Source organism: Sapajus apella, unplaced genomic scaffold (assembly GCF_009761245.1).
Source record: "Sapajus apella isolate SASKATOON/1434 unplaced genomic scaffold, GSC_monkey_1.0 scaffold63, whole genome shotgun sequence".
Lineage (NCBI taxonomy): Eukaryota > Metazoa > Chordata > Mammalia > Primates > Cebidae > Sapajus > Sapajus apella.
The window spans coordinates 10,810,451-10,837,925 of record NW_022437003.1 but is presented as its reverse complement, the minus strand read 5'-3'; the positions used below and the strand labels follow the sequence as shown (position 1 = coordinate 10,837,925).

The 27,475-nt window shown below is 45.8% G+C and overlaps 1 long non-coding RNA gene across 1 annotated transcript in view; it reads left to right on the top strand.

Moving 5' to 3' along the window:
* Positions 1-13,970: 13,970 nt before the first annotated feature.
* LOC116529772 overlaps positions 13,971-27,475 on the top strand; it is a 35,806-nt gene continuing 22,301 nt past the window's right edge. The window contains exons 1-2 of the long non-coding RNA XR_004259664.1: positions 13,971-14,648; positions 22,447-22,557. This is a non-coding gene — a long non-coding RNA (uncharacterized LOC116529772). The remainder of the gene's footprint in view (positions 14,649-22,446; positions 22,558-27,475) is intronic.

The following is a 27,475-nucleotide window of genomic DNA, read 5'->3' as shown; positions in this document are numbered from 1 at the left end:
CTAACCCAGCTGCCAAGAGTTTTCTCGGAAAATCCTGTTCCCACCCTCAGTGATGAACTCCACAATAAACTGTTCTGAACACAAGGAAAATGGAAATTCCTCTTCTCCAGATTTTTGTTTTATGACCTAAACAGAGGACCCCAGGCTACTTCCAAGAATGCATCTAGATGGCTAGCCAAGAGCTTTCTAGTAACGAATTCTCAGAGTAGGGCTAAGAGAGACGCATGTGTTTCCATTAGTGGTGATGGGCACCTGGCCATGCTCCTTGTTCTACTTGAATGCATCCTTTTATGCAGCATAAAAATAAGGACTCACACATCTGCTGCCCTAAATTTGAGGAAAGCATTTTCAGTAGAAAGTTGGGTTTCTCTCTCTCTCTCTCTCTCTTTTTTTTTTTTAGACAGAGTCTTGCTCTGTTGTCAGGCTGGAGTGCATTGACACAATCTTAGCTCACTGCAACCTCTGCCTCCTGAGTTCAAGCAATTCTCCTGCCTCAGCCTCCCAAGTAGCTGGGATTACAGGCACATGCCACCACGCCCAGCTAATTTTTGTTTTTTTTTTAGTAGAGATGGGGTTTTTACCATGTTGGTCAGGATGGTCTCGATCTCCTGACCTTGTGATCCACCCACCTCGGCCTCACCAAAGTGCTGGGATTACAGGCGTGAGCCACTGTGCCTGGCCGGGCTCTTCTCTTGAATCACTCCAATGAGGACTCGTCTGTGGAACACAGAATGCCACAGAATTGGCTTTTTGTCCCAAGTGATTGGTGTATCCTACTTTGACTACACAGTCAAGGAGTTAAAACCTAGAGCAGAAGTAGAGGAGGTAATTTGCATCTTAGAATTGAGATTTTATTGAGTAATACCATTTGCTTTTTTTCACACAGGAAAATACCCTTTTCTGTCTTTAAGCTGATCTGAATGTTTAGGAGTGGATTGGAAGTCAGCACGGGCCCTTTGTGTAGTTTCAGAAGAGGCGTCTCCTGGACCTGCCCCTCTTTGATACCCTCCTTTGCACACCTCACTTCATTTGTCCTGCTGTCAACTTGGCATCAGCATTTCCACGCCCAATATGCCGTATGTGCTCTTTTGACAGTGAGGATGTCTTGCTCCCTACTGATAGAGTTCAGAACTCACACCTTCTTAACAGGTTGTCAAAATTCTTTTTGCTAGTCTGTTTTTTTTCTAATACAAAAAGATTTACTGATTTGTTCTTTGGGATTCTTGCCCTCATCTTCTCTGAGTCTAAGCCATGCCTGAAAGTCAGAATAGATGTGGCAGTTACCTTGGGAGGGTGCTTCTAGCACAATACTGAGTCTGTTATTTAGAGTGAATTCCTGTCCCCCTTCTCCACATCCCGCCTCTTTCTCTTTTTTCCTTCCCTCCCTTCCTACTTCACTCTCTTTCTTCCTTTCTTTCAAGTAATAACTACTTCTCAGAATTCATGTCTCCCTTAGGATGGAGGGAATGAATTTCTTTTCTTTTTCTTTGAGGGTCTTGCTTTGTTGCCCAGGGTGGAGGGCAGTGGCGTGATCATAGCTCACTGCACCCTCAGCCTCCCAGGTCCAAGTGATTCTCCCACCTCAGCCTCCCAAGTAACTAGGACTACAAGCGTGTGCCACCACATCCAGCTAATTTTTAAATTTTTGTAGAGATGGGGTCTCCCTATGTTGCCTAGGCTGGTCTTGAATTCCTGGGCTCAAGTGATCCTCCTCTACAGGCATGAGCTACTGTAGTCTGATTGGATTTCTATAGATTTCTTCTTACCTTGTCCTGCATTCTCACTTGAACTTTCCCAATGTAAAAGTTGCATTTTGGCGGGGCGCGATGGCTCACGCCTGTAATCCCAGCACTTTGGGAGGCCGAGGTGGGTGTATCATCTGGGGTCAGGAATTCGAGACCAGCCTGACCAATACGGTGAAACCTGGTCTCTATTAAAAATACAAAAATTGGCCGGGCGTGGTGGCTCAGGCCTGTAATCCCAGCACTTTGGGAGGCCGAGGTGGGCGGATCACGAGGTCAAGAGATCGAGACCGTCCTGGCCAACACGGTGAAACCCCATCTCTACTAAAAATACAAAAAATTGGCAGAGTGTGGTGGTGCCTGCCTGTAGTCCCAGCTATTTCAGAGGCTGAAGCAGGAGTATCGCTTGAACCCGGAAAGTGGAAGTTGCAGTGAGCCGGGATCGCGCCACTGCACTCCAGCCTGGCGATAGACCGAGACTCTGTCTCAAAAAATAAAAATAAAAATAAAAAAATACAAAAATTAGCTGGGCGTAGTGGCGTGTGACTGTAGCCCCAGCTACTCAGGAGGCTGAGGCAGGAGAATCATTTGAACCTGGGAGGCAGAGGTTGCAGTGAGCCGAGATCCCGCCGCTGCACTCCAGCCTGGACAACAGAGTGAGACTCCATCTTAACGACAACAAAAAATTTTCATTTCGAGGACTCTTCCTCTCTCTGCATCCTCTGCAGACATCTTTCAGAGCCTGTCTCTGGTGACTTTCCTTACTGAATGCTGATGCTTTGCTGGTGGCTGGAAAGCCAGTGGAAGCTTTTTCAGAGTGGCTGCCTTGATCTTTGCATTGAAAACAGTATATTGTTGACTGTGATTCCTACTGTTATGGGAGAGAGATGAAGTGTTTTTTTTTTTTTTTTCTCTCTCTTTCTTTCTTCTATACTCTTTTAAAAAACCTGACAATTTTTTTTCTAACCCACCTGAGATCTAATTTTAACTTCATGATCTTTTATATGTTTTGACATTCTAGAAATCAAAATGTCAGTGAGATGATCTCCTGGTAGAGTTTGATCAATTATTACACAGACTTTACCAAAATAGTGATTAAAAATCTTGCCTGTCTGTTTTCTGTGGAAGGGGGACTTAAAGGATGGGTTAAGGTTTAAGTCTCTCTACCGGGGGATAGCATGGCAGAGGGATTAAAAGGTCTGAGCTCCTAGAAGGTCTGAGCTCTTATCTGGCTCTGTCACTTACTACTTCTGTGTTCAGAGAAAGCCATTGGCCTTTTCTACCTCAGTTTCCCTACCTATAAAATAATCGTAAAGGTCCTTTTCTAAATGGATGTTTGCTCCATGCCTATTTTTTACATAATAGCAAGCTGTTTCATTCATCTCTCTGAGATAAAGTCAGATAAAGTTTAGGGAGTGAAAAAAGAAAATTAGGGGTGTTACGTGTCTCAGCCTTGTGTGAGAGGCCTGAGTTTCCATCATCACTCAAAAACATTTGCTAGGGACTCATCTGTGGTGGACCCTGGGCTACTGTCCCCATTTCTCTGTGCAACATGCCCTAGGGCTTTAGGAAATCTTTTATGAGTTTCTCTTTAACCATTTATAAATTGCACATGTTATATGTTATTATAAATTGCACATGCTATATGTTATTATAAATTGCACATGGTGTATGTTATATATTATAAATTGTACATGTTATAAATTGCACGTTATATGTTATGTTATAAATTACACGTCATATGTCATAAATTGCACGTTATGTTATAAATTGCACATGTATGTTATGTTATAAATTGCACTGTTTTATGTTATAAATTGCACGTTACATATTAGAAATAATATTTATGTTATAAATTATAAATAACATGTAACATGTGCAATTTATAATAGGTAACATACAACATGTGCATGTATGTTATATGTTATAAATGCTATATGTTATTGTATATAGTATGTTATGTTATAAAAGGCACATATGTTATAAATTGCACATATTGTATGTTATATGTTATAAATTGCACTTGTTGCATGTTATTATGTTATTATAAATTGCACATGTTATATGTTATTGCACAACTCTCTTATGAGTTCTCCTTTCACCAGTTATAAATTGCACATGTTAACTTCTACCTCCCTCGCTTCATAAGTCTGTCATTAGGCTACCTGGGAGTGCTTTAAAATGCTCTGAGCTCATTAGAAAAAACAAATTTTCTGTTTTCCTGGTTTACAAATTCTTGTGGGTTTGATAAGAACAAATGCATTCCCTTATGCCTCTGCACTCAATATTAATCTTACAACACTGGTATTAACAAGATCTTTGAAGTAGCCATCAGCCTAAATAGCCTGCTAGACACTTCTGTTTCCATGGAATATACTGCATTGTAAGCCAGAGAAATAAATGCTGGAATCTATTTTTTGAGGAGAGAAAAATCTATCAGTGGCACCTAGAGGTGTTCATGACAACGTTACTCTGAAGACCATTGCCTCTCTACAACCTGCTAAGTGCTACAGAAGACAGCATGGGCTAATTTGAGTGTGATGGCCTTGGCTCTTTTCCTGCATCTGCTGGTGGGGCTGTCGTCATTCCTGCTGGCTACTCCTGGAAGACACGGCTTCCCCCCCGCAACTTGTCCAACCCCAACTCCTCCCATTGTGGTTCCCCTCCCAGGGCTTGTGTGAATTTGCTGTCTCCACCCCACAGAAGCCATCAGCTGCATTTCCAAAGCCCCTGTTGGGCCTTTCTAGGTTAAGCTCCTGCACACAATGGAAACATGCAGAGATCTCAGGGACAGAGAGTCCACTCACATACGGGCATTGCTGTTGCCCTCTCATAAACATTGACTGTCTTTGAATATCCTCTAGAAAATGGGGCTCTGCCGGGCAAGGTTTTGAGATTACCCTGAATTTAGGACAGAAAAAAGCATCTTATGAGAATAGGTTCTGGCTAGTACACTCTGCCCTCTTTACACCAAAGCCCTTTATTCTATTTTTATTTCCTGCTACCCACAACCAATGATTGATAGTTAAAAATCTCTCCTCATGTCCTTTCACAGTGTTTTACTATTTGATAGTGTTTGACAACCTGCAGATGTCATCAGGAATGACCACATCTTCCATTACAGATCAACCTGGCTGTGAACAAGGGGCCAGGCGTCACAGTACAATCACACTAAACTATTGTGACTTGTATGAGGAATCAGCATTTGTGTGTGTGTGCTTAAGACTGATGTATAGCACGCAAACCACCTAAACGAGCAGAAAGACATGTCCATAGAAGTGGTAATAAATAGGACACACAGGATGTGTGTGTGTGTATGTGTGCATGTGCATGTGTGTGTGTATGTGTTGCACTATTTTCTTCAGTGTTCTCAAGGAATAGTGATGACACTAAAAACTTATTGTGCAAAAAATGTGAATGAATACATACCTGTTAGTGCAAAAAGCAATAACAATTTCTTACCTGTGTATGGAGTTTCAAAAATTACAAGACATCCCAACACCCCTGTCAACAAAATGGGTAGAGAATAACTGATTATGCAATGATCTTTAATAATGACCTGCCACTATTTTCTCAGCCTTAGATACTCAACAAACTTTCTAAGTCATTATCACTGTTCAATCTCTGTTGCTCTAACCATTCCAGCAGCTTGTTGGACAGGCTTTCAAAGTTTCCCATTGTCTTATGGTTGTAGAGCCTGCATTTCCAATAATACTGGAGTCAGTTTCGAATTAAGCCCTAGTTGGTACGTCTCTTCTAATACAGGATGAGGAGAGCCATTTAGACCCTGCCAGGGCCTGCCCAACTGTTAGATTTTCCACTTGCTCATTTGTTTGTGCACTGAGTATGCTCCATGGCTGCCAGCTGGGGATGAGGTGCCCATCCCTGGAGGTGTTCAAGGGTAGGCATAGCGTGCTTGTGTAGATGTCAAGGGGAAGTGTGAAAGGTTGAACTAGGGGAAGTTGTTGTGAATGAGCTTGGCTGGTTGCTGTTTTCTCTTCTTCCTGGGCATCAGCTAGGTCACCCTTCCCAAACTCCATTGCAGTTTTAAACTCTTATTTTGTGAAGTCACTGAGCTTTCTGTATTTACTTGTTTTAGCAGCTAGCAATTACCTCAGTAATACAATAACCTTTAGGGTTCCATCCAATTGGAAAGTCTAGGGTCATAAATCTGTTTTTTTTTTTTTTTTTTTAAGATGGGCTTTTTCTGTGTTACCCAGGCTGGAGTGCAGTGCTCACTGCAGCCTTGACCTCCCAAGCTCAAGTGATCCTCCCGCCTCTGCCTCCCAAGTAGCTGGGCCTATAAGTGTGCACCACCGCACCCAGCTTATTTAAAAAAATATTTTGTAGGCTGGGCACGGTCGTTCACACCTGTAATCCCAGCACTGTGGGAGGACAAGGCAGGTGGATCATGAGGTCAGGAGATCGAGACCATCCTGGCTAACACGGTGGAACCTGTCTCAACTAAAAATACAAAAAATTAGCCAGGTGTGGTGGCACGTGCCTGTAGTCCCAGCTACTTGGGAGACTGAGGCAGCAGAATTCCTTGATCCTCGGTGGCGGAGGTTGCAGTGAGCCAAGATCACACCACTGCACTCCAGCCTGGGTGACAAGAGTGAAACTCCAGCTCAATGTATATATACATATATATTTTGTAGAGATGGGATCTCACTATGTTGCCCAGGCTGATCTCAAACTCCTAAGCTCAAATGATCCCCCCCTCCTCAGTCTCCCAAAGAACAGGAATTACAGGTGTGAGCCACTGTGCCTTAAGGTGATAAATCTTGACAGACAAGACTCAGTGATTACTACTTTTGACTTTCTCACCACTTTATACTTGATTCTTCTTGTGCTTTTCTCCTCTCCTCTCTCCACAGGATATCTATTTACTCCCTTTGCATTTTTATAGGGCTTCAGATTCACTCATGGTAAGGGAAGTGACTAATGGTGGGTTTAGCCTATCCAATTACCCAGCTATATTATTAGTCAGGGAGTCAAGGGTCTTCAAAGTAACAGAACCAATAGGAAACACACACAGAGATGCACAGAGAGAGAGAGAGCAGGGGGAGGGGAGAGAGAGAGAGAGAGAGAGAGAGAGAGGTTTATCATGGGATGGGAATTGCTTCATGGGACAATGGAAGCCAAGAAGTTGCATGACGTGCTATCTGCAAGCTGGAGAACCAAAAAAGCCAGTCGTGTAATTCAGTCTCAGTCTGTAAGTCTGAGAACCAGGGAAGCTGGTGATGTAAGTCCTTGTATTAGTTTGCTTTCACACTGCTGATAAAGACATACTTGAGATTGGGTAAATTATAAAGAAAAAGAAGTTTAATGGACTCACAGTTCCAAGTGGCTGGGGAGACCTCAGAATCATGGCAGAAGGCAAAAGGCATGTCTTACATGGCAGCAGACAAGAGAGAATGAGAGCCAAGTGAAAGCAGAAACCTCTTATAAAACCATCAGATCTCACGAGACTTATTCACTACCATGAGAACAATATGGGGGAAACTGCCCCCAGGATTCAATTATCACCCACTGGGTCCCTCCCACAACATATGGGAATAATGGGAGCTACAGTTCAAGATGAGATTTGGGTGGGGACACAGTCAAAGTGTATCAGTCCTGGTCCAAGTCCAAAGAGCTGAGAAACAGGAGTGGTAAGGGAGCCTGACACTGTAAATCTCAGATAGACTCTGAAGGCCTGAGAACCAGGAGCACCAGCATGTGAGGGCAGGAGAAGACGCATGTCCCAGCTCAAAATGAGAAAGTAAGTTAGCCTCTCCTCTGTCTTTTTGTTCTACTCAGGCCCTCAAAGGGTTGGATAATGCCCTTTCATATTGAGAAGGGTGATCTTCTTTACTCGGTCTACTGATTCAAATGTTAATCTCTGCTGGAAACCCTCACAGTCATACCCAGAAAGAATGTTTGACCAGCTATCTGGGCATCCCCTAGGCCAATCAAGTCGACACATTAAATTAGCCATTAGACCAGTTTGAAAGCCAGCATGTTTACCTGGCGTGCATTCAGCCTGCTGTGGTTTGCTGAATGAGCCCAGTGGGTAGGCTGAATACGCGGGACAAATCGCAATCTGGGAACAACGGTGACACACCCTCAGGACATGGTGATTACAGATGGAATTTGACAGAGCAGGCTGCAAGGCCCAAAGTGGAGACTGGGCAGGAATGGGGAATCAGAGGATCATGGTGCTGGAAGAGTTACTTACAAGAGATGCTAAGCCCTGATTTCCCAACAACACTGCTGTAGGGAAGTACTTCATCTACTGCTGTAGAAGCCAAGCAAGTGCTAAATTGCTCTTGCATTCCTTCTGTTGTTTCCAAGTGCATCCGTAATACACTGCACAATCATTAAGTAATTAAAAGAAGCAGAGTTCAGAACGATGAAAGAATTTAATGAAATTTGTTTTTAATGGTAACGAATTATTGATAAACCAAAGGTGTTGGCTCTAATTAGCATAAACCTCTTCCTGAGAAATCAGATGTTCTTTTTAGAATAAATTTGAATTGGGCTATCTCTCGAAGGGAAAATCATTTTAAGAGTGCATCTTTCCAAAAATTCCTGGTTTTGTTTTTAAAGCTTTGAAAAATTATTATCATTATCATCCTCTTCCTCATCTTCATCATTGGATCTAGAATCTGAATTAAAGTGAGAATTCTGGTTCAAGAGATTAAAGCTCCTGACCAATACCTTGGCCATATTTGTAAATGTATATAATGGAGTGTGATGAATGAATCTGCTCTGCCTCTCATCTGAAGGCAGGTGGTGGTGGTGATAGGGTGTGTGTGTGTGTGTGTGTGTGTGTGTGTGTGTGTGTGAGAGAGAGAGAGAGAGAGAGAGAGAGAGAGAGAGGTTTCATCAGACTTTTAAGATAAAACCATTTTTATCACATTATATTTGTCAATTATTCTTGACCCAACCGATTCATGATCATATTCTAATAAACAAATATGAATAATACTGGAATGCTTTATTTAAATGGAAATTTTGCATCGTTTGAATATATTTATTTACGTGGAGCCTTTTAATACAGTACTTACGTAGAATTAGATTATTTTAATAAGCATGAAGGTAAGGCAATTATTCAGCCATAACATATAGTACTGGAGGGTTTTTTTTTCTCTTCTTTTACTCAACTCTTTGATATTACATAAGCTATTCACAAATATCAGTTGCTGTTGACATCCGCACTAACAAATAAATTTAGCACAATACACCAGAGGCTGGAAAGTAAAGCTTTTAATTAACCTTTAGGGGATCTTCTAAGATCAGAAGTTTAAAAATATTCGAGGTGGGAAGGTCCCCAATGAAAGTAATACATGCATTTTCTCTTGACTTTTTGATGTGCCCACAGAGCACGGGTTACCTCTGATGTACCTGCACCAGGCAGTAGAATATCTATTTAAAAATGTACTCATGGAATGTCAGTTCCAAGAAAAAAATGTACTCATACGCTTTAATTAATTAATTAATTAATTTTTTAAGATGGATTCTTGCTCTTATCACCCAGGCTGGAGTGCAGTGGCATTATCTCCGCTCACCGCAACCTCTGCCTCCCCAGTTCAAGTGATTCTTCTGCTTCAGTCTCCCAAGTAGCTGGAATTACAGGCACCGGCCACCATGCCTGGCTAATATTTGTATTTTTAGTAGAGATGGGGTTTTGCCATGTAGGACAGGCTGGTCTCAAACTCTGGACCTCAAGTGGTCTGCCTGCCTTGGCCTCCCAAAGTGCTGGGATTACAGGCATGAGCCACCGCGCCTGGCCTACTCATACACTTTAAATGGCATCTGCCTTGCTAAAACTGGGGAGGAACATCAATAAATGTGATAAGATGACTGGTTGAAAATTGAAAAGCCCCAGTTCCAGCAAAGTTGTGAGAGGTTGTGATTTCCTCCCTCTTTCTTTTTGAATTCTTCCTTCACTCAGAGAATTCTCCTGCCCTGTGTTAGGAGACAGAAGCTCTCCTGCTGCTTCCTCATTTTCCAGAGTATGAGGGGCCCTATTCACGTAGGCAGCCCCTCCCAACTTCACATACCCCACACCTGGATCTAAGCTCACCCATTGGGACTTCCCACCCTTGCTGTCCACATTCCAACATGATGAGAATTTCCAAGTTTCAGACATAGCACCAAGGGCATCCCACTTAATCTCCAAGACCATCCCTTGCAGCAGGTGTTAGCATCCCTACTGTGTATGTACAGAAGCTAAGGTGAGAAAGGCCAATGACCTGGCCAAGGAATGCACACACGGGAGAGGCCAATCCTCTCTTTTCTTCTTTTCTTAAGAGATGTTTCCTAGAAATAACTACTGCTTGGGTTTGCGTGTCTGTTTCCAGAATCCTTGGTTGCTTAGACCTAGCCTGTGACCAGTCCGTGTCCATTCTTCCTTTGGACTGTCTGGTCCCATAGACAGCTAACCTCACTTCTGCATTGTTTCCTCCACCCTCGTTGCCACTATCTTAGTCCATTTTGTGCTGCTATAGCAAACCATCCCAGACTGGCTAATTCATAAAGAACACAAATGTATGTACTCACAGTTCTGGAGGACGGGATAAATCCAAGATCAAGGTGTTGGCGTCTGGTGAGGACCATTTTGCTGTGTCCTCACATAGTAGATGGTGGAAGGGTAAGAGGGGATGAATGTTGTGTCCTCACATGGCAGAAGAGTGAGAGACTGCGCCCACTCCTGCAAGCTCTTTTTATAGCAGCACTGATCCAGCCATGAGGGTGGAGCCCTTACAACCTCCAATAGGCCCCACCCCCTGACATGGTTGGATTGGGGATTAAGTTTCCAACATATAAACTTTGGGGAACACATTCAGACCATATCAGCCACTCACTCCAGGCCGTTCCCCAAGCTCCTCTCAGGCCCATCATTCTCAAACACGTCACCGTGCTGGCTCTCAGGCTGGGGGTCAGCAGGATCAGGGACATCTACTGAGAGCCAGTGATGGATGGACGGGAAGCTGAGACGCTGGAGGGAGGAGATCTCCACGACTATGGTTCTTGCTCTTCCTCCCCTCCTCTGCTCTCTCTCCCTCTCCTTTTCTCATCCCTCCCACTCTTCTTCATTTTCCTGAGATTATCACCTGGACCAGGAACAAAACAGCTCTGGCACCTGTTGCTCTGCTAGGCCAGCACCTCCACCCCATTCTATAGCACACACATCCACACCTCCACTTGCCTGGGCCCCTTTCCCACATCATCTGGATTTCTCTACCTGGCTGTGTCATTTAGGGTCCAATTAGGAAACAGAAACCACACAGTAATTTGAATGTGGGATGTTTAATATAAAGATTACTTGTAACAGGCAAGTTATGAGAAGATGTAAAGAAGACTCTGAAGGTGACCCTGAGGCTGATGGAGAGCACCTGGGGAAGGATGAGCTTAAAGAAGACCCCTCTTCAAGGCTGGGGTTCTGACTGCATCAGAGAAGGTGTGGTTGTAGCCCACTGGGTGACAGAAAGGTTCTCTGGATTGCCCGTGGTTGCTGGGCAAGGAGAAAACAATGGTGTTGGATATGGGCAAGGATAGAACAACGGTTTTGAGTAGAGGCTAAGGCCCTCTGTCCCTTTCCCTCTGTTTTTCTATATGCCCGGAATCATGCCTTACTCTCCACAGACCTCCATTCTGCAAGCTGGTGGGAGAGTGTGTGGAGGGCTGTGGGGTGTCAAGGGGGTACTCTCCAGCAGGGTAGTGAATACTGGGCCATGCCAGGTCTGCATTAGGAACATTGCAGTGAGGTGGTCACCATGGGTGGCCAAGAGGCAGGGCTGGATCATGAACCTGAAGACTGCACACTCTGGGCACACGGCGGGGCCCATGATAAGAGTCATGCCGCTAGAGGCAGGAGAAGACAGCAGCAAGCTAGACCCAGGAGGAGATGCCCCTTCCTCCTGCATAGACCCAGAGCACTCTACTGACAAAGCTGAATATTGTGTTTGGTGCAAAGGAGAAACACCCGAACTCCCTTGTCACAGAGCAGGTACAGAGGGATGGATTTGGGACTGAGAGGCAATGGCTTGCTAGCTGGACACCGGCCTTTCCCTGGTCCCCCAGTTTGGCTCACCCCGCCTCCTGGATTCTGTTTCCCAGCACACGCTTTCTGGACTCTCAGTCTGGCTGTTTCGGCGGCTCCCTCCTGTCTCTGCGCATTCTATTAGGGAATTCTATTCATTTCCATTAGGGAAAGCATTCTTCCTTCTCTCTTCTTGATCAAACACTACCCATTCTGCAGGCCCAGGGGAAGGCCCAGGCAGGTATCTGTGAACCACCTCCTATTCAGTCTTCTGTTGTGGTTCAGCCAGCTCTGTGACAGTGAATTCTTGTCACTTCACGAGTATCTCCTTAATTAGATTGCAGCTTCCTTGAGAACAAGGACTGTGTCCCTTTCCCTCTGCTTTCCTATATGCCTGGAATAACGCCTTATTCTCCATAGACCTCCAGTTGATATTATGATATGATTGATTGGTGGTGTGTGAATTTCAGGGTTAGGGGAGCTCGCTGGGGATATAGAGATACCTGGGAAAAAATTCAGTGGCTATGCCTTTCTCCACGTATGCCCTAGACCCAGTTTGGGTGCTCACTGGGGACTGAGAGCCTTCCTGACACTGAGGACTGTCTGTTTCCCTTCTGGCGCTATGAAACAGTGTGATTGCAACAGCACCAATTAATAGTGTGTAGTTCCCTCCTGTAACCTGTGTACCGGTGAAGGAAATGTGAAAATGTTGGGAGCAAATGAAAATGATTTTGACCGCTCTAACCTGAGTCTGGTAGGGGCAAAATATCTTCTCCCTTCATCACTTTTAAAAAGCAGAGTTCCTTTCATAATAGAGGCTTATTTCGGGCCATGAAATACTAGCGATCATAAGGAAGTAGAGAAAGAAAATGACCCGAGTGCTTTATAAGGAACAGTTTATTGGATCAATGCCTCTTTGTCTTATTAATCTATGTTTTCCCAAATGGCCTGTAAGTGATTCTTGAATCACTGTGATCTCAGTCTCAACAGCCAGAAGTAGGATATATTAAAAGCTTTGGCCTGGGCAATGAGTCACTTGTTTATCAAACAAGGCTCCTCTACTCTTTCTGCTGGCATTTCTGGACTGTCTCTTACAAGTTATCAATTTCCTTTTTTTATCTGAGTGAGATCTTCCCTGACTACCTCCTACCATTAGACTGAGCTGATGTTCTGCTTTTGTATTTCCAGAGCATTAAAGGGTAGTGGGGAGAGTATGTATCTTGTATTGTAATTGCTAGTTAACTCTTTGTCATTCTGGATTGATTCTTTTTAACTATGTATCCTCAGGATTTAAACCAGTGCCTTACGCATAGTAAAGGCTCAATAAATATTGTTTGAATAAATGGATGGTTGGATGATGAAATAGTCATCGCTCTTTTGGTGGCAAACATCAATAACCCAACTGCTAGTGACAATGTGGAATGGATACTTCTTTGTTATGTGGGACTGTCCCATACATTGCAGGATATTTAGCATCCCTGGCTTGAGGTATCAAATGCCAGCAGTGCCCCCATACATTGTGACCACTAAATACATCCCCCACATTTCCAAATGCCCCTTAGTGGGCAGTATAGCCTCTAATTGAGAGCCACACTCTAGGCTGACTTTATACCCACAGACATGATCCCAGAGAAGATGGCCTGACTCTCTGTCACCTAGTATCCATGTCAGTTCCTGAAAAGGATTCTGATGAGTTCTGCTTAGCTTATGTTTCCACCCCAGGCCAATCACAGTCTTTAGTGAGTTTAGGGCTTCGGCAGAGTCTGATTGTTCAATGTATAGTTATTGCTGCTGAGCAAATTACTCCAAAACTTAGAAACTTAAATTTGTATTACCACCGGGTATGGTGGCTCACACCTGTAATCCCAGCACTTTGGGAGTCTGAGGCAGGTGAATCATGAGGTCAGGAGTTCAAGACCAGCCTGGCCAAGATGGTAAAACCCTGTCTCTACTAAAAATACAAAAATTAGCTGGATATGTTAGCATGCGCCTGTAATTCTAGCTTCTAGGGAGGCTGAGGCAGGAGAATCGCTTGAACCCAGGAGGCAAAGGTTGCAGTGAGCCAAGATTGCTCCACTGCACTCCAGCCTGTGCAACAGAGTGAGACTCCATCTCTCTCTCTCTCTCTCTCCCTCTCTCTCTCTCTCTCTCTCTCTCTATATATATATATATATATATACACATATATATTACCTAAACCAATTTCTCTGGTCAGGAATCTGTGAGCAGCTTAGTTGGGTAGCCCTGGCTCAGGGCCTCTCACAAAGCTGCAGTCAAGCTGTTGGCCAGGTCTTCTTCTCCAGCCCATGGGGGCTGGAGGATCTCGTCCACACTCACCCATATGGCTGCTTTCAGGCCTCACTTCCTCACTGGCTGTTGGGCACCTTACCATGTGGCCTCTTCATAGGCTGCCTGAGTGTCCTTTTCAAATGGCAAGTGGCTTTTTCCAGAATGGCATATCCAAGAGAGAAAGAGAAAAGAAAAGAAGAGACAAGGAGAACCCACTGTAGAGGCTTCAGTCTTGTAAAACCTAACCTCGGAAGTGACACATACCATCCTTTCTGCCATCATTGGTCACTTTAGACCAGCTGTGGTCCACTGCAGGCCAGGGCTCCATGAGGGTGTGAACGCGAGGAGGTGGGACTGCTGTGGGGCGCCCTCAGAAGCTGCCTCCCTTAGACAACAAGGACACAGTCCGTCCTCACTGCTGGACGTAGGTGGTAAAGTCCCAGGAGCAACAGCTCCAGGAAATCACAGAGGGTGGGGAGGGGCATTTCCCAAAAAGATCATGTAGTGCAAACCAAAAGTATACATCTGCCACAAATAAATACTGCAATCTACTTCCTCATCAACTGACTCAAGGAGGGCTGCGTAGGGTAAGTTCTAGTAAAAATAGTGCTGTGAATTATTTCTGTCTATCTGTAGATCATCATTTGTCCCTTAAGGATCTTTTTCTACTGCCAACTGACATTCCTATTCAGCGCTTATTGTGCAAAAAGCTTTCACAAGCAATTCGACTGTGGGCTTATAGATAGGTTTTGGAAATCTTGGGAGTAGATCAATATTTGAGTGTTTGTTTCATATAAATTTATTCTGACAGCTGCTTACTTCCTTTCCAAAATTCTCTTTTCTTTGGTGCTCTTTTAATTTTTTGAATTTATAGTGGGGAGAGAGCGTCGCTGTGTCCTAGTATGTTTCCACTGGAAAGAAGCAAAGGCAGTGTGCAGGACGGCAGGAGCAGCTGAGCTCTCCACCGGACGAGACAGGGCTGCTCAGAAGGAGGCGTCTTGCTTGGTTTTGTGCATTTGGAGAGCTTTTCTACAGTTGGTTTTCCCAGAGTCTGTGTTTTCTCATTTGGGATGAATGGCATGCAGAGGCAAGGTGACTTTTTATGGCTTTGGTCTTTCATGGAAGTATAGCTGGCTACTGAGCCATCCTGACACTCCACTGCCCTCAGGAAGGAGAAACCACTGTTTGTCTTTCCACCGGCCCTGCCGTGCGAAGCCTGCCAGGCACCGTATAACCAATGCCCAAGACAGGCGATGAAAGATTTGGCTTCATGGGAGCCTTCCCTCAGAGCTCTTGGAAAGTCACACAGGAGACGGATTACAAAGAAGTCTTGCTAGGGTTTAATCACACAAATGAGGGAACCCTGTTTCATGCCTCCTTCGACCAATGAAAACAAAATACTAAGTGTGAGACCTTGTGTAATCCAGTCATGAAGCCTTCTTACATAAATCCTTTGTGTAAAATTGGGCACCCCATTGCCAGTGAATATTTTGTGCAATGTGGGAGAAGGTCTCTCCCTCTTGGGGCAGCTCAGTAGGTCACTAAGGTGACACCAAGCTTTGCCAGTCTCTGGGTAGATGTTCCCAGGAATGAAGTATGTGGTGCAGTGTCGCAAAGACATGCAGTTCTATGCATTTCTATGCATTGGACATTGCAACTGGTTTTCAAAAATGATTAGACATTTGAAAATGCCATCCACTTATATTTACTCTGTTTCTGACATTTCCCGCCCCTTTGGCCTTCCAGGTAGCTGAATATAGGAGAATAGAGAAGGTGAAGAAAACCATCATTATTGGTAAATAGGCTCACTTTTCCTCCTGCCTGTTCCAATACAGACCAAAAAGAAGGGAAAGGAAGAGGCCATGAAGATTAATTTGGTTGTTTTAGCTGCTATTCATGAGGCCTGATGTTTCCATTTTCTCTGTAATATTCCAGAATATTGGGGCAAAGCTTATCCATGACTGATGGATCCATAGAATGGGGGATCATTCCTGGAAGTTCTGGGAAAGGTGGGGTTAGGGTTAGGATGTCTCTGGAAGGGTAGGTAGGATATGGTGTGTATCCCTGCTTTTCCCTCGTACTTAGGCTCTGGCTTTTGATAGAGTCTCTGGAGTGAGCAACTGGCAGGGCTTGAAAAAAGTCTCAAGCCTTGGTTTCAGACAGGCCTGACTTCAAATTCTACTAGCTGTGTGAGCTTGGACAGGTTATTTAACCTCTCTGGACTTCTGTTTTCTTATCTGAACAATGGAGATAATCACTGATATGGTTTGACTCTGTGTTCCCACCCAAATCTCATCTTGAATTGGAATCCCCACGTTTGGAGGGAGGGACCTGGTGGGAGGTGACTGGGTCACAGAGAGGAGAGAGGGCAGCTTCCCCCTGCTGTTCTCATGATAATAAGGGAGTTCTCACAAGGTCTAATGGTTTAAAAGTGCCAGTTTCCCTTATGCTGTCTCTCTCCTGCCGCCATGTAAGTCGTGCCTTGCTTCCCCTTCACCTTCTGTATGATTTTAAGTTTCCTGAGGCCTCCTCAGCCATGTGGAACTATAAGTCAATTAAACCTCTTTTGTTTATAAATCACTTAGTCTCAGGTAGGATCTGTATAGCAATGTGAGAATGAACTAATAAACTCATAGTACCTCCTTAACCCATAGGGCTGGAGTGAGGATTGGATCAGGTAGTGCAGTGATTGGCGGGCCTTGGGGAGGGTCTGGTTCTCTTGTTCTAGAGCCCAGGGTGGGCCATCCTCACAGTGTGGCCCCAGGAGCTCCTGGGTCCAGAGTGGCAAAGCTGGTGTGTCCTTACTGCTCACAAGGTAGGCATCCTTCCTTGGCTCTTTTTTATTTTTTTTGAGATGGAGTCTCACTCCATGGAGTACAGTGGCATGGTCCTGGCTCACTGCAACCTCCACCTCCCATGTTCAAAAGATTCTCCTGCCTCATCCTCCCAAGTAGCTAGGATTACAGGTGCCTGCCACCATGCCCAGCTAATTTTTGTGTTTTTAGTAGAGACAGGGTTTCTGACCTCAGGTGATCCTCACTCCTGACCTCAGGTGATCCACCCACCTCGGCCTCCCAAAGTGCTGGGATTACAGTCATGAGCCACTGTGCCCAGCTTCTCTTTGGCTCTTAAGGGTCAAAATCCAGTGTTGTGGTTGCTGTTGTTTTTTAATCTGTCTGCATTATTTTCCTTTCGATGGAGGGAGGCTGTGATATCCCAAATGCTTTGTCTTGGGCGGTAGGATCAGCCCTTGAAATTACCTGCCACCTACAGTGTTACTGGAAGAAGCAGCACTCTGCCACACATTCTTTTTTTGAGATTTTGCCTCAGTAAATCCTTCCGAGGCTCAGGCAGACAATTCATCCTATCATTTGACCAGGGTTTTTTTGTTAATAGAAGAAAAGTAGTAATTGTGGAATGCAGCCTGCAGGGAGTAAACAAAATACTTCCCTGACTAATAAGCCTTTCATTCATTTTCTTAATCTCCTGCTGGGTTTGTCTTTTTCTTTTTTAAAATGGAAAAATAATTTTGTTGTTTTTTTTTCCCCCTCATTGAAAGAACTTAATGGAATAAATATTCTAGGATATTTAGTCCTCTGCCTCCTTTCTCCTCCCTGAAGCTCTGTTTCAATCACATCAAACTGGCTGCAGCTGGGGCTTCAAAACCCAGCTGGGAATAAAACAGGATGGAGTGAGGCACCACCCTGCCATTTTGCTACCTGGGACTGCTCATGGTGGGGCAGGCTTTGTCCTAGACCCCAGAATAGCGGCGCTGAGTGTTCTATGTCCAGAGCTTTATGCAAATGCCTACATGCTTCTGCCTGCTTTCCACCCTGGTCCATAAAACTGGAGCACCAGTGCCTGAAGGCCACACTAATCAGGAGTGGGGACCCAGAAAACAAGCTCTGCCCAGCCCCTGCCCAGTTTGGTCTGCAGAGGAGGTACAGGCATTAGATGGGAGGCCACGGGGACCACATAACTAACAGCTGTGATGAGTGAGGCTTGGGGAAAGTAGGGGAGCTCTGGGTGATGGGATCGGGATCTGCTCTGCCCTGGATGCTCAAGGTCAAGGCAAATCACTTGAAAAAGGCATGGTTTGGAGCTCTGTATTCACAATCGTATTTGAGACTGAACTAAGGGAAGAAGAAAAGTGAAGGGTGGGGAAGGGAAGGAGTTAGAAGAACGAAGTAGGCAGCAGCCCTATTTGCGTGCCGTCTGCCTCTCAGTGAGCGCTTTTATTACGGGAGCCCGGGCTCCTTCTTTCCCTGAGCTTCTGCAGACACTGACAGGAACGAGGAAGAGGCTGGAAGCACAGGGCTGTAGGACAGACCGATCCTCAGCCTCCGGAAGAGGGGCCTTTGAAAGCCCGGCCCTTGGGTCCCTGCTAAGGAAGCACCTTAGCCCGGCTGCCTGGGCACAGCCTTTCCACTCACACTGAGGACTAACTCAATGACATCCCACCCACCTTTGAGCTTGCTCGCATTTGCTGCCAGGACCAAGGCATAGCCATTGTCTTCGTCTTTCAGCTTTTGAACACTTTCCTCTGCTTTCTCTATCAGGCAGTATCTAAACAACACCAAGAAGTGAAACTGAAGCAGTTAGATCCGTGGCCCCGTTTACGGTTTGGCAATGAGTGATAGTGAAGGTGGCTTCCCTGGTCCCTCCCGGATGTTCAATTCACTCGTGCGTCAGTGAGCTCACCCCTGTGACTGCCACATTAGCAACCTCACTCTAATAACTTTCCTGGCAAAGGCAGAAGTGACAGCCCAGCCTGAATCGTTACATCACTCCCCAACCCTTTCACAGCAGAGACTGCCGCCCACGGTTTACCAGGGCATCTGAAAACACTCGTGGTGCTGAGCCTGGCATTGCCGCTGGCAAGGATCTGGCCCCTGCTGCCTTTCTGGCACCTGCTCCACCGCACTTTCACTTAAACCATGTTCTAGGAAAACTGTACCCAATTTTTCCTGAACATTCTCGGCCTTTTCCTACTTCTCTGCTTTTTCTTAAAAAGTTCTGCTACAGTAATACCCTCCACATCTCTACCTGTTGAAATCCCATCGTCCTCCAGGACACAATGCAAACGTGATTTTCTTGATGAGGCCCTCCGTGATTTCTGTAGCCAAATGTGATTCTGGGCTTCCTTATGACTTTCTGAGCTTGTGTCCCCGTGTTCATTCCTGACCATGGTTCACACCCTGAGCCCTCATCTTTGATGTGGGTCATCAACTTTCTGGACCAACTTTTTAACAACAAATATGCATTGAAGGCTTACAGTGATCCCACTACATTGCAGATATTGGCAATGGAAAGAGGAATAAGAGAATGAACGTGTTTTGAGGACATGAAAAATCCAGTGGACAGACCGGCAGGTAAACAGCTAATTACAATAAAATGTGCTAAGACACAGGAACAGGATTCTGGGAGTGCATGGAGATGAACAAGGGCCCAAAGCTACCGAACTTCCTGGTGTGTGTGAGGAATGGTGGCTAGTCTCTGGGTGGCTGGAGGAGGACTTGTGTAGGGGTGCACTGGGAAGTGAAGCTGGAAAACCCCAAAACCAGATTGTAAGGGAATTTGTGGGTCAAGCTTTTTTGCAGGCAATAAGAAAGCATCAGAAATCATGGAGCAGGGGAGCGATGGGTCAGAGCTGTGCTTCACAAAGGCTCCTTTGACCTGAGCAGGTTCTACTCCTGGCCCAATTGCAGCTGTTAGTTTTGGGCACCGAGCAACCACAGGGTGCCCGGCTCTTCGCTGGCAGCAGTGGGGTTCTGTCACATCAGCCATCAGTAGGGAGTTCCTGTCTCATTGCTTACACATGCATTCCAAAAGCCAAGTGCAGGAAGTGAGTGTGTGGATTAGGAGTGTGTCCAGGCAGAGATGCTGGCCCCAGCAGGGCCTATAATCATAGTTGGGTCCACATATGGCCTGTTAAATCCTGCCTACTCCTCAGTAGGCATTGAGAAATGAGCGGACCCCATGGCGTGAGGTGGGAAGAACCAGGATATGGCTATCAAGTGTAGATGCTAGGACTGCCCTGCCTAGGGTGATTGAGGAGGTACTCAGGGCCATGTAGTAGCCTAGGTCCATGGAGTGGACCCACATTGGAAGGGCGAGGCGTGCTCAAGCGTGAGCTGTGTAAGCCTGCAGGTCTTGCCTTGTTGACTAGCACTCGGATATGGTTGGCAGCAAAGAAAATGCCCAAGGGCAGCTGGAGCTTGCAGGAGCCCAGAAGTATATGTGGGTCACTGGATCCTCATAGGGAGGGGGGTACAGCTGAATTCCACCCCATGTGGTTGAGGACGCTGATTTATTTCCTGTTGCTGTCAAATCAGGCTCAGGTGCTAGAGGAGGGCAGCCGTGGCTGTGGGTGGCTGGAGAAGGCAGAGGCAGGGGAAATGAGGCAGGGCTGACAGTTGTCCTGGTATCGTGTAGACTTTCTTAAATTAGCTGTGCAGAGAGGAAGTAGGAAAGAAGAGCCAGAAAGTCAGCAGCCAGACTTTTCCATACCATCTGGGATGGGAAGCAGAAAGCTGCCAAGAAAAGCCATGTGCTGGAGCTAATTGGTAGGACTTGGAAGCAGAAGTAACATAGCACCCTACTAAATCAAGAGGCTTTTTTCTTTTCTTTTTGTTTCTCCCTTCTTTTCTGCTTTTTCTTTTCTCTTTCCTTTTCTTTCCCTTCTCTTTTTTCCCCTCTTGCCCTTCCCTTTCCTTCACTTCCCTTTTCCTTTCATTCTTTTCTTAAACATAGAAATCTGTAGAGCCTCAAAGAAATGGTACTGCTAAGAAATTACAGATCTAAACATTTGGGATAATAATGTAAACCAGCGAGCCAAGATTAAGCTGAGTCACATTTGATAGTTTAATGTAAGGAGATGCTAACTTTGAGTGCTGGAGTTTAATTTTTAAAAATCTTGCTACAAATTGGATTCCTAATTTGTTATGCTATTTTAAGGGATATTATCTTTAAGAGAAAATCATCGTAACTGGATCATTGCATGCCTTAAATTCTTAATTTAAAAAAAATTACTCATGATGAGGAATAGTTAACTCTGAGGTCTACGCCACTGTATCGGGTACAACCAGCCACCTGGTGCAGGGAACACTCCATGTCTTAAAGGGATTAAGGAGTTTTTAGAGAGAAACATTCCTTTTAACCTTACTCAGATACCTCAAAGATCTCACAGAGAATTTGTACTTCTCAGGGGCGAAGTTTTTCTTTTTTGCTAATCTGTCCCCAAGCAGATGAAGGGACCGGGGCTTTAAGGAGTTGTAACTAAGCCGGCAGCTAATGGTTTGCAAAGCCAGCATCTAACAAGGCTTTCTCCTCCCCTTCTTATTTCCTTCCCCCTCCCTCCATTCTTCTTTCTTTCCATCCATTTACTCTTTGCTTATGGCTCTAGTTCTTTTTATTTTTTTTTCCCTAAAGAATATCAATTTAGGACGGACCTGCCCTTTCCAAACCTCCCTATTATGTTTCTGTTTCTCTAGAGACAGGGGACAGCATCATTAATCACAGAATAAAACTTCAATAAACCTTTTGGTTACGAAACATGTATATCCCAGACCATCTTCTGGAATAGAGTGGTTTAAGACAACAATATACACATTTTGTGTAATTGAAATGTCTTCATTGAGGGCAGAGTTGCAAGTCTCACATGACTTTTTTCCTGGAAACAGCTGTTTTTTCTTCTTCTATGGGAGCCTCAGAAAATACCTGCCTGGACTCAAAGTTGCAGAGACACGGTTCGTTGGGATCCGAGTTGGCTTCACTGTGACCATAGAGAATGGTGTGCAGTGGAGACCTTGAGGAAGGTTTGACCCCTGGACTCCAAGAGTAGCCAAACCTCCTGTTATCCCCAAGCTTTCATCAAAACTCCATTAACCATTACAGTCTATAATTAGAACAAGTAGCGCAGTGTTCAAGCTTGGGCAGAGAGCCAGATGGCTGATGAGGTGACCCTCACAGTGAGGACAACATTCCTGAGGGAGTCCCAGGAGTGCAGGGCTTGCACCACTGTTTTCAGGGCATTATTGAGCATGTGAGCCTTGAAGGGCAGAGGAGTCTGGGACACCCGAGTGTCAGGCAGATCCATGGAACCACTCTTCACTCTTCCAGGTGCTCACAGTCCCACCCTAGAGTCACTGGCTGAGATTCCTGGCAAAAGGAGACAGGATGTCAGCCTGCCTCCTGCCGTCAGAAAGGGGGCCAGCAGCAGGCGTGAAGTCAGCTTCGTGGAGGTGGGTGGACCGGAGCTGTGACGTGAACAAAGCACATCCTTCCCGTTGTCCACTTCCCTGCACCCTGTTACTTACAGTTTGCTCTCCTACCAACACTCGATGTTACACTCTTTTGTTTATGCTTGGATTTCTCTCTCCCCAGCCAGGCTGAACCTCCATGAAGGCATCCTTCCTCTACCCGGGTTTCCATACATTCCTGCAGAAGAGCAGCCCAGTGCCCAAAGTCCTGCGGTTTTCTACAAGCCTGTTTGAGGTACAGCAGAACCATGGCTTAGAGACTTGGGATCAGAAAATCAGAGAATGCCCAGTTGCTCAGCCCAGAATCGGCTGCTCCACACCAAGTCTAATCCCCTGAAGATCCACCTGTCCCTCATTTTTCTAAAAGATAGACAGGTGAAGAATCTGAAGGGGGAGAAGACAATTCCCAAGAGTGCAAAAAAGTATCCCCCCAGCAGAAACTGCCCCTTTAAAAAAGTCACACAAACTGCCCCTTTAAAAAAGTCACACTGGATTTCAGTTTAGCAGTTCTGGAATCAGAAAAATTTGGATTTGAATCACTCCCTGGCTGTATGACCTTGGACAAGCTGTTTTACTTATGTGATTTTCAGAACAACTGGAGAAGGAGGTATTTTCATTTCCATTTAAAAAATAAGGAAACTGAGGCTGGGTGCATTGGCTCACACCTGTAATCCCAACATTTTGATAGGTAGAGGTGGGAGGATCGCTTCAGCCCAAGAGTTTGAGACCAGCCTGGGCAACATGGCATAACCTTTACAAAAAACAAAAACAAAAAATTGGCTGAGTGTGGTGGTGCATACCTGTGGTCCCAGCTACTTGGGGAGGCTGAGGTGGGAGAATCACCTGAGCCCAAGAAGTCACAGCTGCACAGTGACCCATGATTGCACCACTGTACTCCAGCCTAGATGACAGAGTGAGACCCTGTCCAAAAAAAAAAAAAAAAAAAAAAAGGAAAAAAGGAAAATGAGACATGAGACTAACTGAGGCTTTGGGAGGAGTAAAATGTGTGGCGTGGCGCATGTCCACGTGCAGTATGTGGAACGTGCTCAGTGTACAGAAGGTACTTGCTGTTGTTAGGGTTTATTTCCTTGGATTAATGATGATGATATGAAGAAATCTCATGTTTCTATAGCTCTTCAAAATTTACAAAGGACTTTTAATTATCCTTAAGAGAGTAGTATCCATTTAAAGAGTTGGTCCTGGAGAAGCAGGCTTTGCCTTCCTTATAGTTAATTGATTTTTTTTTAATTTCAAGAAAGATAAGTCCTTTCTGACTCCTTGCTCACACTGATGCTCTTGTTGTGTGCCACTGAAAAGAGGCATGGTCTTCGTACAAAGCCCTGGGAGAGCACAGCTCTCTCCTTTTGATCCCAATGTCCCCATGTGACCCAGACCAGAGATTCCAAGAGAGGCAATGGTATGGAGACCCCCACTGGGGCATGCCGTGTGGAGACAAGGAGGGGCTGGATATGTACCCCTCAAATGGAAGAGCTTTCCCATGAACCCCAGTTCCTTATTCCCAGACCCTAAACAATTTATCATTTCATTTCTGTCTTTTGGTCTTCTGCAGTGGGTTGAATGGTGTTCTCCTCCCCAACAAAAAGCACATCCACTAGGAATCTGACTGTAATTTTATTTGGAAAAAGGGTCTTTGTGGATGTAATTAAGGATCTCAAGATGAGATCATCCTGGATTATTTAGGTTGACTCTGAATCCAATGACAAGTATTGGTATAAGAGACAGAGGAAGAGATGATATGGGCACACAGAGGAGAGGGTCATGGGAAAATGAAGGCAGAGATTAGAGTGAGGCTGCCACAAGCCAAGGGATGCCTGGAGCCACTAGATCGAGAAGAGCAGTTTTCCCTAGAACCTTCAGAAAGAGAACGCGACCCTGCTGAAACTTTGATTTTTGGAGTTCTAGGTTCCAGAACTTCAAGAATAAATTTCTGTTGTTGTAACCACATAGTTTGTAGTAATTAGTTACAGCAGCCCTAGAAAACTAATATACCGTCTCTCTCTCTCTCTCTCTCTGTCTCTCTCTCTCACACACACACACACACCCACACACACACACACACCGCACACACACTTCCACCTTTAAAAAAAAGGAAGAAGAAGAAAAAAAGTCAAGTGGGAGAAATATTGAAGTATTCATTTGCACAGAAAAGTAACGTCTCCCGCACTTGAGGGTGAGACTCCTAGAAGGAATTTTCCCCACCTTACTCTTTATCTGCTCCCTCTAAAAGGTTGCAAAAAGGCTTGTGGGTTTATTCAGTCATTTTAAGTGCTTCCTGCATTTGTATTCCCCTCAAACTCATCCATTTCTCTCAATCACAGAAGGGACTTGCCGAGCAGAGCCTGACATTTTCCAATTCTTGGGTCTGTGCCTGGAATCAACAGCCCTCACCAGTAAGGCAGAATGAATTCCCGGGATGTCAGTGCAGAAGCCCTTGGGTTGCCTGGCTGTGGCTGCCCTTACCTCCCCTGAAGCCAGTGCAGGGTGATGCCAGGCTCCATGTGAAAAGATGAGTGCTCACTGAGCAGGATCATGAATCCTGCCTAAGCAGCCCTGGGAGCTTCAGGAGAGTCGACACTAGAGTGGTCCCCTTTTCTCAGGATGGCTAACTTTAAGAAAGGTTAGACCAATTTAGGATGCAGCTTTGTGTCTGTTTTCTGGCCAAAATTTTAGTTTATGCAAAGCCCACAAGAATTCTGAAAGCTTTCTTATCTGTGTATGGGTCCAAGGTTTCCATGATGGGGAATATGGCTCCAGTGTGGCTGACATCACTGGTTCATCAAATGAGCTAGACTTGGTGCAGGGTAAGCAAAAATAAAAAACTGATGCTTCCTTGTCATCACCTCAACTCACCCACATATATATATATCTTCAATTCATAGCTTTCCTAACCAGGTTTAGGTCTTAATAAGCAGTCTCAGTTTTTTAGGGTTAAAAAAAAAGTCTAGATTAATCTGATATGAAAGCTCTCAGGTCTCCCATTTAAAGCTTCTTGCCCTCTGTCCAGCATCGACCTGCATTGGTCTTGGAAACCCGCAGTGGGGAGATAGCAGAGCTAGCTGCTGCTTCAGGATTTGTCTCTCACCCTAAACTCATCTCCCATCCCCTAGACTGGCCTGGTCTCCATGGGGAGGTAGAGGAAGAATGGGGAGACAAAGTGTAGGAAGGAGAGACAGTACCCAAACGCTAGCTCTGATTATGGTGAGTTCTGTGAAAACGTTCCTCTGGGGAACCACCTTGGAGTCCCCTGCTCACTGCACAGTTCATGGGTACAGAGGTGCAGGTGATGCCCCCTGCATGGCTCATGGGTGCAGGTGACACCCACTGCATGGCTCGTGGGTGCAGAGGTGCAGGTGATGCCTTCTGCATGGTTCCCAGGTGCAATGGTGCAAGTGATGCCCTCTGCATGGCTCACGGGTGCAAAGGTGCAGGTGGTGCCCTCTGCATGGCTCATTGTTGCAATGGTGCAGGTGATGCCCTCTGCATGGCTCATGGCTGCAGGGGTGCAGGTGACATCCACTGCATGGCCCACAGGTGCAATGGTGCAGGTGATGCCTCCTGCATGGTTCATGGGTGCAATCATGCAGGTGATGCCCCATGGGCCTGCCATTTTGATTGCTCCTCCCAGCTTCTGCTTTTGGAGATCCACCCTTCACAGTCTCTTCATTTGTGGTCACTTCTGGCTGCTGGTGGACCTTTTGGGAGAGACCCTTTCAAGACAGCTCAAGCCTCATAACCTTCTGCAGCATCCACTCTGGTTCATGGGGAGCACGCGCTCACTCCTCTGAACTCTGGGAAAGCAGGCTGCTCACACTTTGTTCTCTCACCCTACACCCAAGGGGGCCTTAGGTCAGACTTTCGTTTTCAGAATGCTACAGACAGACTGAGATCAGGCACCCTCTCTCTCTGGGTCCTCCAGATTCCAAGGGCCACATCACATTCTGCAAGTACTTCCCAAAAAACCCCCTCACCTGACTTAGGAACCCCTCTCCTTTTCCTAACAGGGATGAGGGAACACCCAGCCCTCCAGACCATCAGGAATCTGCCTTGCACCTGCTCCCTGATCACTCTCACCCCAGGTGCAGAACCTGCAGGCAGCCCTGGGCTTGAGGTCACACACTTGTTTTAGGGAACCCATCGGCAGTCCTCTGGTGCCTTTTGTTGAGTGCGGATGCATTTGTCACCTCTGAATCTCCTCTTTGGGGCATCTGTGGAGGACTCACTGACTACACCTTGAGAGCGCTCTCATTCCTTCAGTCCTCCCTGTGGCCATTCTACATCCTTTTTAAACCTTACTGCCTGGCATTCATGCATTCTCCTTCAGCTCAGAAGCTCCCCCACGGAATAACTGATTCGCGCCAGTCCTAAGGCTTTCTCAAGAAGCTACAAATTCTGCCAGTCCAGTGTCACTAGTGTCTGTCCAGCTGGGCATGGTGACCCTCACCTGTAATCCCAGCTACTCAGGAGACTGGGGCAGAAGGATTGTTTGATCCTAAGAGTTCGAAACCAGCCTGAGCAACATGGCAAGACTGCCTACCCTGGCTTCTGATGACTTCTCTGGAGAGAAGGCTGAGATGGGGTCAGAGGGAGGAATGAGGACGAGGTGCCTGTGGGTACCTCCATGTCAGGGAGGTCTGTCTCCACCTGCAATGCATGGCTGTGGGTGCTTTTCAAATGCATACAAGAAGACTTGGGGGCCACGCTGGGTGCTTCTCTGGCTGAACCCCCAGTCTAGTCTGCATGAGGGAAGGCATATTTCTCCTGATAACAATACTTTGACTGGAATCTCTGCCAAACAATGACCTGGAGCTATGATGCTACGTCTAGTCAGATTCCCCCTTCTGTATGAATGGTATCATGTTCCAGTCATTCCTTCTGGAGTCGCAACAGAGGAACATTCCTTTTGTTGTCCTGTTGGAGACAAGTGGGATGTCACCTGGGGAGGAGGGAGAGGGGAGAGGGCAGGAGTTTGAGGCAGAGGATGGAGCAGGAGCCCATTTTGGGAACCGCACGTGGTAATGCTTGGCTGGCTGTAGCATGCATCCAGGAGAAGGGGCAATGGAGAAAGGCAAGGCTGGGGGCATCCGGGAGAAGGGGCAATGGAGAAAGGTGAGGCTGGGGGCATCCGGGAGAAG